This window comes from Leptonychotes weddellii, chromosome 4 (genome assembly GCF_054177405.1).
Source record: "Leptonychotes weddellii isolate Sample4059 chromosome 4, ASM5417740v2, whole genome shotgun sequence".
NCBI lineage: Eukaryota > Metazoa > Chordata > Mammalia > Carnivora > Phocidae > Leptonychotes > Leptonychotes weddellii.
The window spans coordinates 53448908-53462531 of NC_138372.1; the positions used below are offsets into that span (position 1 = coordinate 53448908).

The 13624-nt window shown below is 39.7% G+C and overlaps 1 protein-coding gene and 1 long non-coding RNA gene across 2 annotated transcripts in view; one reads left to right on the top strand and one right to left on the bottom strand.

Annotated features, from left to right (window-relative positions):
* Window positions 1-13624, top strand: part of LOC145721292 (uncharacterized) — a 433843-nt gene that overhangs the window by 275043 nt on the left and 145176 nt on the right. The gene's annotated exons all lie outside the window — the stretch shown is intronic.
* PTGER3 (prostaglandin E receptor 3) overlaps window positions 1-13624 on the bottom strand; it is a 177844-nt gene that overhangs the window by 87529 nt on the left and 76691 nt on the right. The window lies entirely within an intron of this gene.

Below are 13624 nucleotides of genomic sequence, written 5' to 3' on the forward strand. Positions count from 1 at the left end.
CAGTCATGGTTTCTGGCTGTGGTTGTTATACAAATTACAGATAATATATATAAGGGAACTAACATTGTGCATTGCATATCGATTAATATTAAAATCTCTACCACTATGAAGATAGTACTAGAATATTAACAAGTACTGATTTTTTAGTACTAACTATATACCTGGTGCTTTATCTAATTTATCCTTTACATTAACTCTTTGAGGTACTTTTGCAGGTGAAAACCCCCAAACTCAGAGAGCTTAAATGACACATAGTTCGCTATTGGCTGATATTATATTCAAACCCAGGAAGCCTGACTTCAAAGTCTTTGCTTAATTTCCCTGTTATTTCTTGTATCTCTCTATGACACAATTTTTATGTTTTCTGAGCTGAAAAACAAATCAAACATGGCCCCTTCTAACTTGGAGAGACTGATAACAATGAAACACAAAAGCTGATTTTTGAAAATGCACCCCGACACCCTGCTGCAGATCCTTCATTTAATGTTGTCCTTATAGCTTTGCAATTTTGTGAAAAGCAGCACATGAGAGATTTTGCTCTTGGCGTGGGATGTGGCCTTTACTACAAAATGCCTGATCTCTCATTCAGACTGCATCTCTGCCCACCAGGTGTGTGCCCATGCATACGAAAACCAGAGAGAGTGACTCTAATAGATGAAATTGGGATGCTTTCCAAGGACTCGGAGTCATGGGACAACAGATCTTATACAACCTAATCTGACTTGATTTAGCATAAAAGTGTTGTTTTTTTAGAAAGCGTTGACACTCTCATCTACTGATGAGACTGAGCAGGTCTAGGTCTGTATTGTTACCTTTTGCTTCATGTTAAATTAAAAAGAGAAGGTAGCGGGAGGGGAAGAATGAAGCGGGGGAAATCGGAGGGGTAGACGAACCATGAGAGACGATGGACTCTGAAAAAAACCTGAGGGTTCTAGAGGGGAGGGGGGTGGAGGGAGAGGTTAGCTTGGTGATGGGTATTAAAGAGGGCACATTCTGCATGGAGCACTAGGTGTTATGCACAAACAATGAATCATGTAACACTTCATCTAAAACTAATGATGTAATGTATGGGGATTAACATAAGAATAAAATAAATTAAAAAAAAAAAGAGACATCACAAAGCAGCAGTTCCTTCTTCACAGAAAGCTATCTTTATCTTTTAAAGTACTTGATTTGGGGCACCTGGGTGGCTCAGATGGTTAAGCGTCTGCCTTCGGCTCAGGTCATGATCCCGGGGTCCTGGGATCGAGTCCCACATCGGGCTCCCGGCTCAGCGGAGAGCCTGCTTCTCCCTCTGACCCTCTCCCCTCTCATGCTGTTTCTCTCTCGCTCGCTCTCTAAAAAATAAATAAAATCTTTAAAAAAAATAAATAAATAAAGTACTTGACTTACGGAAGTGCATGAAAAAACCCTGTAATGACCTTTTGAAGATCGCATGTCATGTGTACGGGCTCGGGGCATTCGTGGAGATCTGGCCAGCACAGCCTGGGCACCTGGGTCTCTGCTTTCATTTTCCTGTGTGAAGTTCCTACTTCCACTAGGACTGAGGCCCAGACCTGAGGCCCAGCGCCCTTGGCTGGGGTCCTGACTATTTTTGCTCCAGGAATCAGGTATGCGTGGTCACAGGTCTTATGTTTCAGGTCCTGCTACATTTTACTTTCATCCATTGATTTGCCCCTGTATGTCCTTGAGACGGTTTCATTCCAAGTGTAACGACATAAGAAGGGTTTCAGTGACCAGAAGTAGCATGATAAATTAGAAAAGGAATAAACTCCCGGGTCCCAGACCTGGGTTTGCTTCCTTGCCTCCATAGTATGTTCTTGGGCAAGTCAGTTATCTGCCGTATGACTTAGTTTCCTCACTGGTAAAAATGACGATAAGAATTGTGACTCTCAAGGCCATTGTTAGAATGGCACATGATATCATCTGTCGATATATCTAGCACCATGTTTAAGCTAAAGTAGATGCTTGACAAATTTATTTTCTCTCGCCTTCTGAAAGTAAAGGGGAACATCATATGCTTAGAAAAATAACTCAACTTGTGCATTAGACAATACACAAACAGAGTCTCTCACACGGCTGGAGACAGGATTGTTGAGTTTCAGGTTGCATTGCTGAGACTTATTAAAGCCGATGGGGTCGTGAATTGCTTACATCAATGTTGAGTCCGGGCAACTAAAAGAAGCAGCATGGATGGGGCGCCTGGGTGGCTCAGATGGTTAAGCGTCTGCCTTCGGCTCGGGTCATGATCCCAGGGTCCTGGGATCGAGCCCCGCATCGGGCTCCCTGCTCGGCGGGAAGCCTGCTTCTCCCTCTGCCTCTGCCTCTCTCCCTGCTCATGCTTTCTCTCTCTCTCTCTGTATCTCTGTGTCTCAAATGAATAAATAAAAATCTTTAAAAAAAAAAAAAAAGAAGCAACATGGTATCATTTAGAAACAGTTACACTGCATACACTTGTGTTTATTTATCTGTGTATACATGTTCTAAAAATTTATATTTATACATGCTATGGCTTGTTTTGTTTTGCTAGGATGGGTGATTGTGCTTGAGAATCCTAAGAAACAAAATGTTTTTAAAAATATTTCATAGTCATCAAAACATACTGTAAGTGCCAGAGGACACAACTGTGGATTTCATCGGGGCTCTGGACATAGTGAGTGTAATGGAATAGTAGGGTTTTCCTGTAATGCCTGAGATAGGGCCTGGGCCATGCTTTACTGCCTGGGGGGCCAGTAATGACTGTTAGGCAAAACCAACACTCCCTGCAAAATTGAACATGGAGCTTTATATGTTACCATTAATTTGAAAATAGCTGCATACTAATTTACACTCATTTTTGTGATATTTAAAGAAAGTGGAGGGACACGATCTAATCACCAAGAATGGAAACTGGTACAACTTCATATGCAATAGTTTAGCTAGTGTATCTGATTATTTTTTTTACATACTTCATTCCTGAATGGGATATTTTTTAATTATACAGAAACAGATAAGCATGTTTTACTGAAGCAGACCTTGTATGAACTGAGAAAGAAAAATGATCAGAGGCATTTAATCTGAATTGTGAGTGATTTCTCAAGTCAGTCTACATTCTTGGCTTAATTAAGATTATGAATTCTTGGTTCAAATGTCTGAAAATTAAGATGAATATTCTGATCTTGGTCAAATTGGGATCTGTTGAATGGGATTTGTGAAATCTTTGTTATATTTACTGCATTTTCAGGATGGTATTGCAACTATAAGTATATTAAGAATCTAAATTTCATTTCCATTTTCTTATCAATCTGAAACATGTGCCTCAAAGTAAATTATCCAGTCTTGAGTAAACATGCCAGAAAAAGATCCTTGTAAAGTGAAGATGTTTCCTGCAGAAACTTTTGTCCTCGGTCTCTGTGCCCCAAACATGGAGACAGGGAGATAATGAAGAGACAGTGTAGGTGAGGTGTAAGCTCACATTTGATATCAGTTCAAATGTTAGTACTAACATATTTTAGTACTAGGGGACATCTTCAGTGCAGGTACTCCCGACTCTCTGGCATTCTTTGCTATAATTTGGCTTCATCATTAAATGCTCTTAACCAGGTAAGAGTCAGGTGTCTGTGCTGCTCCTGACAACCCTACTCTTGCTGTGGATGGTTCTCCTTCCCAAAGGTTTCCTCTAGCTAGAGATCACAAAAGATAAGCAAGGATGTTTAGAGCATGTTTCTCAAAGGCTCTGCTAGTACTGAAATACTGTCTTAAAGTTAAATATTGGAATAGATTCAAATGTAGTTTGAATCTGCACCTTATCCGTGGAGCTCCTCCATTGTCTCTTCAGGTGTGGGGTATAGGGGTCAAGAGAACATTTTTTAGTGATGGGAGTGAGTTACACACACACACACACACATACACACACACACACGCCTACAGATAAAGATACAAAATGTCTGTTTCTTACAAAACACTTGGAACAGTTTAAGTCCCTAGGGTTGAGACCTCTTCACTTAAAAAGTTTGGCATTTCATAATTTTCCATGTACAAAATGCAGTTCCACATTCTCCCTATGCCCCAAATTGCTTTCTGATGTTGAATGATATGAATAGTCAAGCAACATTAAATTAGCCACACATTTCTAAGTTGTCCAAAGGGATTGAGCACCTCCTTTTAAAGTGTTCCACAGCACCAGAAAGTACTTGAGACATTGATGAGAAGGGAGGAATATTCCAGACAAGGAATGGCAAGTTTAAAATTGGAGTCAAGAAATGTAAAGTAAAGTAAAGTAGTTGAGAAGAATACAGTTCAAGAGAAAGGAATGATGAAGTTAGACAAATGGTAAAGGTCATGATGGATTTTGTAAGCCTTGTGAAAGAGTTTGGAAAACAACGATATGCACCATTAACTGAAAAGAGAAGAATGTCAAGGACATTTGTACTAAGACTTAGCTTGAGTTGTGTGGTCATTGATGCATTCCAATCTGGGCTGCTCATTTGTTGATCAGGTAGTCATCTGTTGAAAGAAACTGGTGGGAAGTCTAGTGAAGATAGGGCTATTCCAGAGCAGGTTCAATAGAACCTTCTGTACTATCAGGTAACCACTAGTCACATATGGCTGCTGAGAAATTGAAATAAGGCTCGTGCAATGAGGATGGTATTTGCCTTGAGGGAAGTGGGTAATGAAAGAAAAATAGGGATAAGTTTGTGGGGGATTAAATGCTGGGAAATATGGGCAGAACTCTAAAATTTATTCCGCAAATCCAGAGCAATATTAAGAACTCGGCCAACTTCAGTGACCTTAGGACACACCAAATCTAAAGAGTAAATGTGTCAAAGTGCAGAGGCATATTCCAGAACAATTTGGCAAGAGTTAAGGAGCAGGTCAGGATTGTAAGAGAGTCAGAAAAATTCTTCTGGACCTGATTCATTAAAGTAACATTGTTTTAGAAACACAAGGTGTGGTCTCCACTAGTCGATCTTTATTCTTCTTCTAAAAAAGAAAAAAAAAACTGAAATAAATACCCTCTAGCCAATGGAGGGATTATTAACCAAGAAGAAATCAAAACAAAAGACTCCTTAAGGGTCTTTCTTCTTGTGCATCTAGAACTGTTGGCTGTCCACTGGTAAATATTTCCCATCCCAAAACAGACACCATTTACAAATGAGTATTAGTTCAAAACTGTGAAGGATTACTTATAAATAAATACTGGTCTCTTTGCCTGCAGACCTCGCCTCTAAATTTATTCAGGCAACTGATGAGGAAGAACAGAGGCAACTTGTGGGACTAGTTTCTTCACCTCACTGAGTCCTAAGTTCCTCATAAGTAAACTCAGGGAGTGGGTTTGTCCATCTTCCGGGGCGGGGGGGTGCGGAGGAGCATGCTCCACGAGCAATCTGCTACTTTCAGACAAAATCAGACTAAAAATACATAAGAAAGTCAATCATGCAAGAGATGGATATTAGAGTGGAATTCTGTTCCACAGAGAGAAACTGATATAAATTTCATAATTATGCCTAAACTTTTAGGCATAATACTTGATAATAAATTCTAGCACTTCATGCTGTTCTTTAAATTTATTCTTTTCATTTATAAAGACACTATTAATCAATTTAATTTCAACATGCCCAAAAGAGCTAAATGTTAACCATCCATTATATGCTTAATTGTTTTCACCTTTGCCTTAATTGTATTCTCACCCTGACCTTTTCTTTCCCAGTTTATGCATATTTATATTTTCATTTTCCACTCATTTTTTTAAATAATAAGAGGAAATCACAATAAAATAGTCAAATAATTTTGCAACACCACTGCTCAAGACAAATTCAAAGATACTGCATAACCTATAGGAAGAGATAATAAGAAATTTGTTTTGTTAGCTGATTCAAATCTCCAGATTTGGCACAGGAAAGGTCATGTGAAGATGTCAGTACATAATCCGCAAAAGCACAGATGTAGAAAAGATAAATGTATCAAAGCCAAGAGTAACCTCTTCTGTTCCCTCTGTTTCACTATTTTTATCTTTTAGTTTAGATTCCTAGGACGTTTCTATGTGATAGGGAATCACATCAGCGTACCTCAAGCAAGGAAATGTAAAGAAGAGGTGTAGATTGATTGGAAAGCCCTGGTAAAGAAAAGGGACAGAATACTGATATTTACTGAGCGCCACCTAGGTGCTTAAAGATGCACTGAATTATCTCACTTCCTCTTCACAACAACCCCTTCGTTCCATCACACCTTCACTCATTTCTTTGGCACCTGCAATGTACTAGGCTCTGTGCTTGGTAAAGACAAGGATGGACAAGATCAAGCCAGTCTCTGCTCTTGTTCAAGTACAGGAAAGAAAGAAGTAAACAAAGAAGGGAAAACAATTATAAATTAGGGTAGGCACTACGAAGGAAACAAATGAGCTAAGGTAGCAAATAATAAGAGGAAACAACCAGAGATAGGAAGCTTAAGAAAGACTGCTTTGAGAAAGTGTTTAAGCCATTAAGCAAAAGAAGAAACAGAGCAAAAATGCAGGAAATAGGGGAAAAAAGTGGGATAGCATGTGCAAAAGTCCTCAGGTGAGTAATATCCCTATGTCTACCGAGTAATGACTGGGCTGGAAAAAGAAGAGGAAAAATCATTAAGAGGCTATCAGTGGTGGTCTAGCTGAGAGACGAGTTTTGCATGAATTAGGAGTATTCGAGATGAAGAGTAGTGAACAGTATAGAGATATATTTGGGAGGTAGAGATATATTTTGTGGTAGTACTAGCCACATGTACTTATTAATATGCCCCACATTAACAGATGAGAAATAGCCTTAAAAATTAGGAAAGTAACTAAGGATCTTACAGGAAATAACTTCAGGATGGGGATATGAACCCTGCCTTCCTTAAAGACCTTTACATGCATCACACTTCCTAGCTTTATTAATTCAAGGTCAATGTAGGTTTTACAGAATCTTAAAAGTAGAAGCTTTTACCAGTCTAATGATTTTGAATTAGAATGTGCTTTAATCGGGGAACCTGGGTGGCTCAGTTGGTCAAGCGTGGGACTCTTGGTTTCTGCTCGGGTCATGATCTCAGGATCGTGAGATCAAGCCCCATGCTGGGCTGGAGTCTGCTCAAGATTCTCCCTTTCCCTCCCTCTCTGTCTCCCCTGCCCCAACCCATGCTCTCTCTTTCTCTAAAACAGATAAATAAATAAAAATTTTAAAAAAGAATATGCTGGACATAACTAATAACCTGGACAGTGTACAGATCAGTTCACAGATCCATAGCTTCATTTCATCTGAAAAGGGCACCAAATTCTACAAGCACTCCAGATACATCTGTTCTACACAAAATACTAAAACACTCTTGCATTTCTTCCAGAGCTGTGTTAACACCATGCATATGAAAAATTTTCCACTTACTAAAGCAACAACGTCTAGCAATTGTGAACCATACGCTGTTAAATCTAAACTGGGTAATTTCCATGACCAACCTGTTTTTTTCAGCTTTGCTAAAAATATGCCTGTATCTCCTCATATTTAAAATGGTGCCAGTTGCTGAAAATCTCCCACCGCGCAAGTAAGTCAACACATGAAAAAGGCTTAAAATAAGCAGGGCTTGGAATCAAACAAAGAGCTGAAAGGGACCTTGCTTTCTAAACTCAGTACTTCTGCAGTTAATTTCTTCATTTTTATTCTATCTTTTCTGTTGAGATGCTGGGGTACATATTAGTGCTGTTCACTAGTACTCCCACCTCTTTTTCTAGGCACATAGTAGGATTATCTTCCTCACTCTCTTTGACTGGCTCAGCCTGCTGCTTGCTCTAGAAGTATGTGAGTGCTGCTCTATGCTCTGCCGCTCTCCCTTCCACCACTGCGGGGTCCAGCGATGTTGGAAGCCTCAGTTAGCCTGAGTCTCTGATGAGGATGACCTGCAACCGAGTCTCCACACCCAACTCTCAACAGGCAAGCTAAGTGAAGGCAAAAGAACTTTTGTTGTTTTAAGAAACTAAGATTTGGGGTTTTATTGTTGTTGAGGCTGCCACTACTGTATAACGTTGTTTTCTTGCCTTGTAAAGTTTCCTTCACATTCTTTAGGTGAAGGGAAATACAAATTTCCAAATTAGGGAAGTATGACAGACAGTATAGTTGACAGAAGGTCAGGAGGTCTGCATTCGAATGCACCTGTTTTTCATCATTCTCTGCACTTTGCCTGCTCTCTGATCCCTCTTTTTCTCAGCTGTAAAAAAGAGACGATAGCGTAAGTGTGCTCGACAGTTTGCCAAGTGCCAAGCAGGACGCCAAACCACAGATGATGTTCAATGACAATAGGCATTTTTGAGAAGGGTAATAACAAATAGACTAAAAATCTAGAAGAATATATCCATGCAGGAAGGACTGAATCTGAAGAATCTGCAGAAATGGGGGGATAAAACCTGCCATTTATCCCCTCACTTCTCCTTGTCTCCCTGCAGACTCCCCCCTAGTCACGAGCACACCTCTCTATCTCTTTCTGTGTGCCTGATGCTCTCTGCCCTCCTCACACTCTCCTGTCACAAACTGCTCTCATTAAATCATTCATTAAAATAGCTGTGTTTTTGTAAGAATTAACTTACATTAGAAGACTAAAGCTCCAACGTGGTATTTTGAGCCTTTGGGTGGAGAAGGGCAAGGGGATACCTTTCACCTGAACCCAGGATGGCAGAGAGGATGCCTCTAGTTTGTTAGGTCTGCTAAGCCAGACAGGTCTCCTGGTTAGTCTTTAGAGAGGACTTTGATGAAGCTCTCCGGAGTGTGTGGGGTTGTGGGGGGGCGGGGTCGGTACCATGATAGTTCAGCGGGGTATTCCCTGGGCTCAGGACTGGCCATGCTAGAGTGGGGTGTCTGCATGACTCTTAAAAATGTATAGGCACTTTCTGTACTGTCTTCATATCAAGCCTTACAGCGATCCTGCAAAAGGGCATTAAGATCTTTGGTGCAGATGATGAACTGTAGCTTTAAGCTTTTAAGTCATTTACCAAGTTCACATAGATGGGAGGTGGAAGAGCATGTATCCCAAACCAGCACTTCTGATTTCCAGGCTACCACCCTCTTTCCCTTCACCAGCGCAGGACCTTCTACCTCTGGGGAAGGAAATTCAATACTGTCTCTTGACTTTAACAGCATATGCTATCACAGAATGAAGATGAAATTATGTTTTCTACATTTATAAAATATAAAATATAAAAAGAATTATAAAATATTATAAATAAATTTATAAATAAAATTATAAAATTATAAATAAAATTATAAAATATAAAAAGAGAAGGAAAAAAGAACAAGGGTTTAAAAAAAACTACAAATATATCATTGAAAATGAAATTGAGGTGAGGTATCCTGCACAGCCATGTGTTTTGGTAAAAAAAAGACCCACAGCTTCAGAGCATTTTCACCTTCTCCTACATGAAGAGAGAAGGAAATGGGGAAGAGTGCTACATTTTTAAATCCCATCATTTCTCTAAGGAACTATGATTGCTTTCTTGTAGCTAACATAATTTCTAACATTTTGTCTATTTGCAGACCATCTTAAACACTGGAAACATCTTGAAGGTTACAGTGAAAACACAAGATCTGTAGCCAAGCAAACCTGGGTTTGAATAGGAATTCAAGCATCTAAGTTATAGACCTTGGGAAAGTGAGTTAATCAAGCCCTACTCTAGAGATGGGCCTCAAGTTTCTCACCTCTACAATAAGAAGTTTACAGTAATAATCTTGTGGGATGGTGGTGAGTGTTATATGGGATAGTGAATAAAACACTTATATATTATAAATTTTAAAAATGTTACTTCTTTCCTTTTGCATTATATAGATTCACATCATTCTCTAACTCCTATTCCCAAGTAACACACAATCAAGTGGATTTCAATAATTTAATAAATATTTGAAGAAAGAAAGAAAGAAAGAAAGAAAGAAAGAAAGAAAGAAAGAGAAAGAAAGAAAGAAAAGAAAGAAAGAAAGAAAGAAAGAAAGAAAGAAAGAAAGAAGGAAGTAAAGAGGAAGGAAGGAAGGAGGGAGGGAGGGAAGGAAGGAAGGAAGGAAGGAAGGAAGGAAGGAAGGAAGGAAGGAAGACAGGCAGAGGGAAGAAGGGAGGAAGGAAGAGGAAGAAAAATCTTTATTAAGAACAGTTCTAAAATGTGGTAGAGACATTTTCCTTCTCTGAACGATCTGATATTGTTCTATCAGCAGAGATTGGAAGCACTTGTAGTTATCCTGACCTTGTCCTCTTTCCCCAGAAGTGACATAGAGATATAAAAACTTCTTGTAACACTTCTGATAATATCATGAGAAATTGGGGCACCTGGGTGGCTCACTCAGTTAGGCATCTGCCTTTGGCTCAGGTCATGATCTCAGGGTCCTGGGATGGAGCCCCATGTAGGGCTCACTGCTCAGCGGGGAGCCTGCTTCTCCCTCTCCCTCTGCCCCTCCCCCCACTCGTGCTCACGTTCTGTCTCTTTCTCTCTCAAATAAATAAAATCTTTAAAAAAATATCATGAGAAATTGGTCATTGGTTCACGAAGCAGAACCTCCTGCTTGAAAGACTTGTAGTTCTGTTTGCTTTTATCATGCATTCATCACTGGAATTGTTACAGAAATATATTTTAGGGCCACTGATCTCCTTTCTACACACAATTATACATTTATTTTTCAGACAAATAATCAGCTATCTAATGTAAACCTAAGAGACAGAGGAATTTCCCAATGCCCAGTCTAAGATTGGTCTTAACTAAACTTTTCCTGTTTATGCCACCTCCAGTTTCTGTTTCCATCCTTGCCTAAGAGGAGAACATCTACAGGTTTGGATCGCCATCTCCACCCTAAAGAAAGGCTAGTTTCTTTTATTGTTTCAGAGTCTGAAATGTGAAGTGTGAGATTATTAAGTACGTGGTGGGTGTTGTCAAATGGATCATATCAATGCAGTTCCTCTATTTCCTACCACCATTAGTGTATAGACAGATATCCTGGGTAATTATAGGCATTTATAATTAGGTTTTGATGGGGAACTGTTTCAAGAAAATGATTTATTCAGCTGTGAACCAGATTAGTAACAGCCGGTTGTTGGCAAGATCTCCCACTCTAACTGAAAACACAGCAAGAAGTGTTGATACAAAGAGAACTTCAGAACTATGCTGAAAGTTTCATTATTTTGCCAAAAACAATTGCATCACTTCCTTGGAACATAAGTACGTGCCTTGTGAACCATTATTTAGCTTTTTTAAAAGTACGGGGGGTGGTTTGTAAATATAGGGATGAAATAAAAAAGAACAGCCAATGGAATTTTATTGGCACAACCTTTAAGTCAGGATCGGATTAACAATATGTGCATCAGAAACAAAGGCCAAACAGTGTCAATGTGATCATGGATAGCCTTTAGAGGCCTCCAAAGTTCCATCATGAACTGGTGTCAACAGTTGGACCTTGACATTAAAAGAGTAGGAGAAGCAGTTGACCCTTAACCCAAGATGAGACTTTAATTAGCTGATAAAGGAGACGTATAATTGCCTGTTATGCTCCTTTAAAGGCAAATCTACATACAAGCACAAAATTGTAATTAAAAATCTCCAAATAAGCTAATCTAGCTCAAGAAGGCACTAGCTAGACTACTATTACCCTCAGTGTTCACTAATAGCATCATATACCTATTTAAATGCCTCTTTCAAATGACTTTGTACATCCTTAATTATTCTCTTTTTTAATTTTTTCTTCAGAGATTTTATTTATTTATTTATTTTGAGAGAGATTTCACGTGCAAGCAGGGGGAAGGGCAGAGGCAGAGAGAGACTCTCAAGCGGACTCCACTCTGAGTGTGGAACCTGATACTGGGCCAATTTCATGACCTTGAGATCACGACCTGAGCCGAAATCAAGAGTTGTACGCTCAACCAACTGAGCCACCCAGGTGCACCTTAATTACCCTCTTTCAAGTGGGTAGCATCTAGCTTCCCTTAAAACTTCAACCTCTAGGTGAGTATATTGCTTTTATTTGGAAACTACCAGGGAAAAAATCTGACTGTTCAAAGCAATGAAATCAACTTGAGTTGATAACTTTACAGTTAGTCCTACAACTTCCCACTCTTTCCAACATAAATAGAGCAATTTGACTTTAGTCTAATTTGATCATTTATAATCTGATACAAACAACACAAATATCTTTCCTAACACTTGTTTATGAGCTTTGTATTGTTTATTTACTGGAAAAACTTGCAGATATTTCAGTGTCAGACATATGATCACTTTTGATTTATCTTTCCTAATTGGAGCCAGGGCTGGCATGCACATTGAGATTTTTATTCAATCCCTAAACCCATTAAATCCAGAAGCAGCACCATTTTAGGTCTTATTATTTTGGAGTGTACATGTGGCTTCCTCCCTGAATCAACCAACACATCTGTTAAGGGTTGAATTGTCTCCTTCACCCCTAATCAAATTCATATGTTGAAGTCCTAACCCCCAGTATCTCAAAATGTGACCTTATTTGAAAATAGGGCCACTGCAGACCCAATTAGTTAACATGAGGTCATACTGCAATAGACTGGTCCACTATGACTTGTGTTCTTATAAAAAGAAGAAAATAGGATGTAAGACACACACATAAGGGGAACACTATGTAGGGTGATATGTCTACAAGCCAGGGAATGCCAAAGATTGTTAGCAAACCACCAGAAACTAGGAGAGTAGCATGGAACAGATTCTCCTGTGACAGCTCATGGAAGGAAGCAACCCTACCAATTCCTTGATGTCTAACTTACAGTCTCCAAAAATACAAGAAATAAATGTCTGTTGTTTAAGCCCCCCAGTCAGTGGTTCTTTGATATAGAAGCCTAGCAAACTAATACACCTTCTTCACTACTGTGCCAGCAAATAGTCTCATTGGCTCATTAATGATTCCTTTTTTTATCCCTGCTCCTGTATATTAAATGGGAATATTTGCATGTTAGCTGTGATCCCAGGAGTTAGCCTTCAAAATGATGGCTATTTTTAAAACGGACAATATCTCTAAGTAGTGCATTGGCCTTCCAAAGGATGAAAAATAGTGAGACTTAGAAGGAGAGCAAGACAGTTTGTCTTCTTCTTATACTTTCCTTTAAAAAATATTGTAGCAGCTCAGTCAGTACATACTAATAGTGAAAAACATTTTGATAGAACTATGAACATCAATCATAAATAGAGTCAATTGGGCTTTCGACCAATGTCCTTAGATGGGAGCTAAGCAACAGAAGGATTTCAAGTAAGGAAATAATGAGAGGGGGGTGGAGCAAGATGGCGGAGGAGTAGGAGACCTGGATTTTGTCTCCTCTCGGGAATTCAGCCGGATAGGGATCAAACCATTCTGAACACCTGTGAACTCAACAGGAGATCGAAGAAAAGAAGAGCTATAACTCTCTGAACAGAAAAGCGACCACTTTCTGGAAGGTAGGACGTGCGGAGAGGTGAATCCCAGGCGATGTTTGGGAGGATAGACGGCGGGGGAGGGGCCTCCGTCGGCCACTTCTGGCAAGTGATAGAGCCGCTGAGCACAAAATCGGAACTTTTAGAAGTCTTCTCCACTGAGGGACGTCACTCCGGTGGCTAAGCGGGGGGTGGAACCCTTGCGGGACAGTGTGGTCTCAGGACCCTCGGGGTCACAGAAAGACCAGGGGT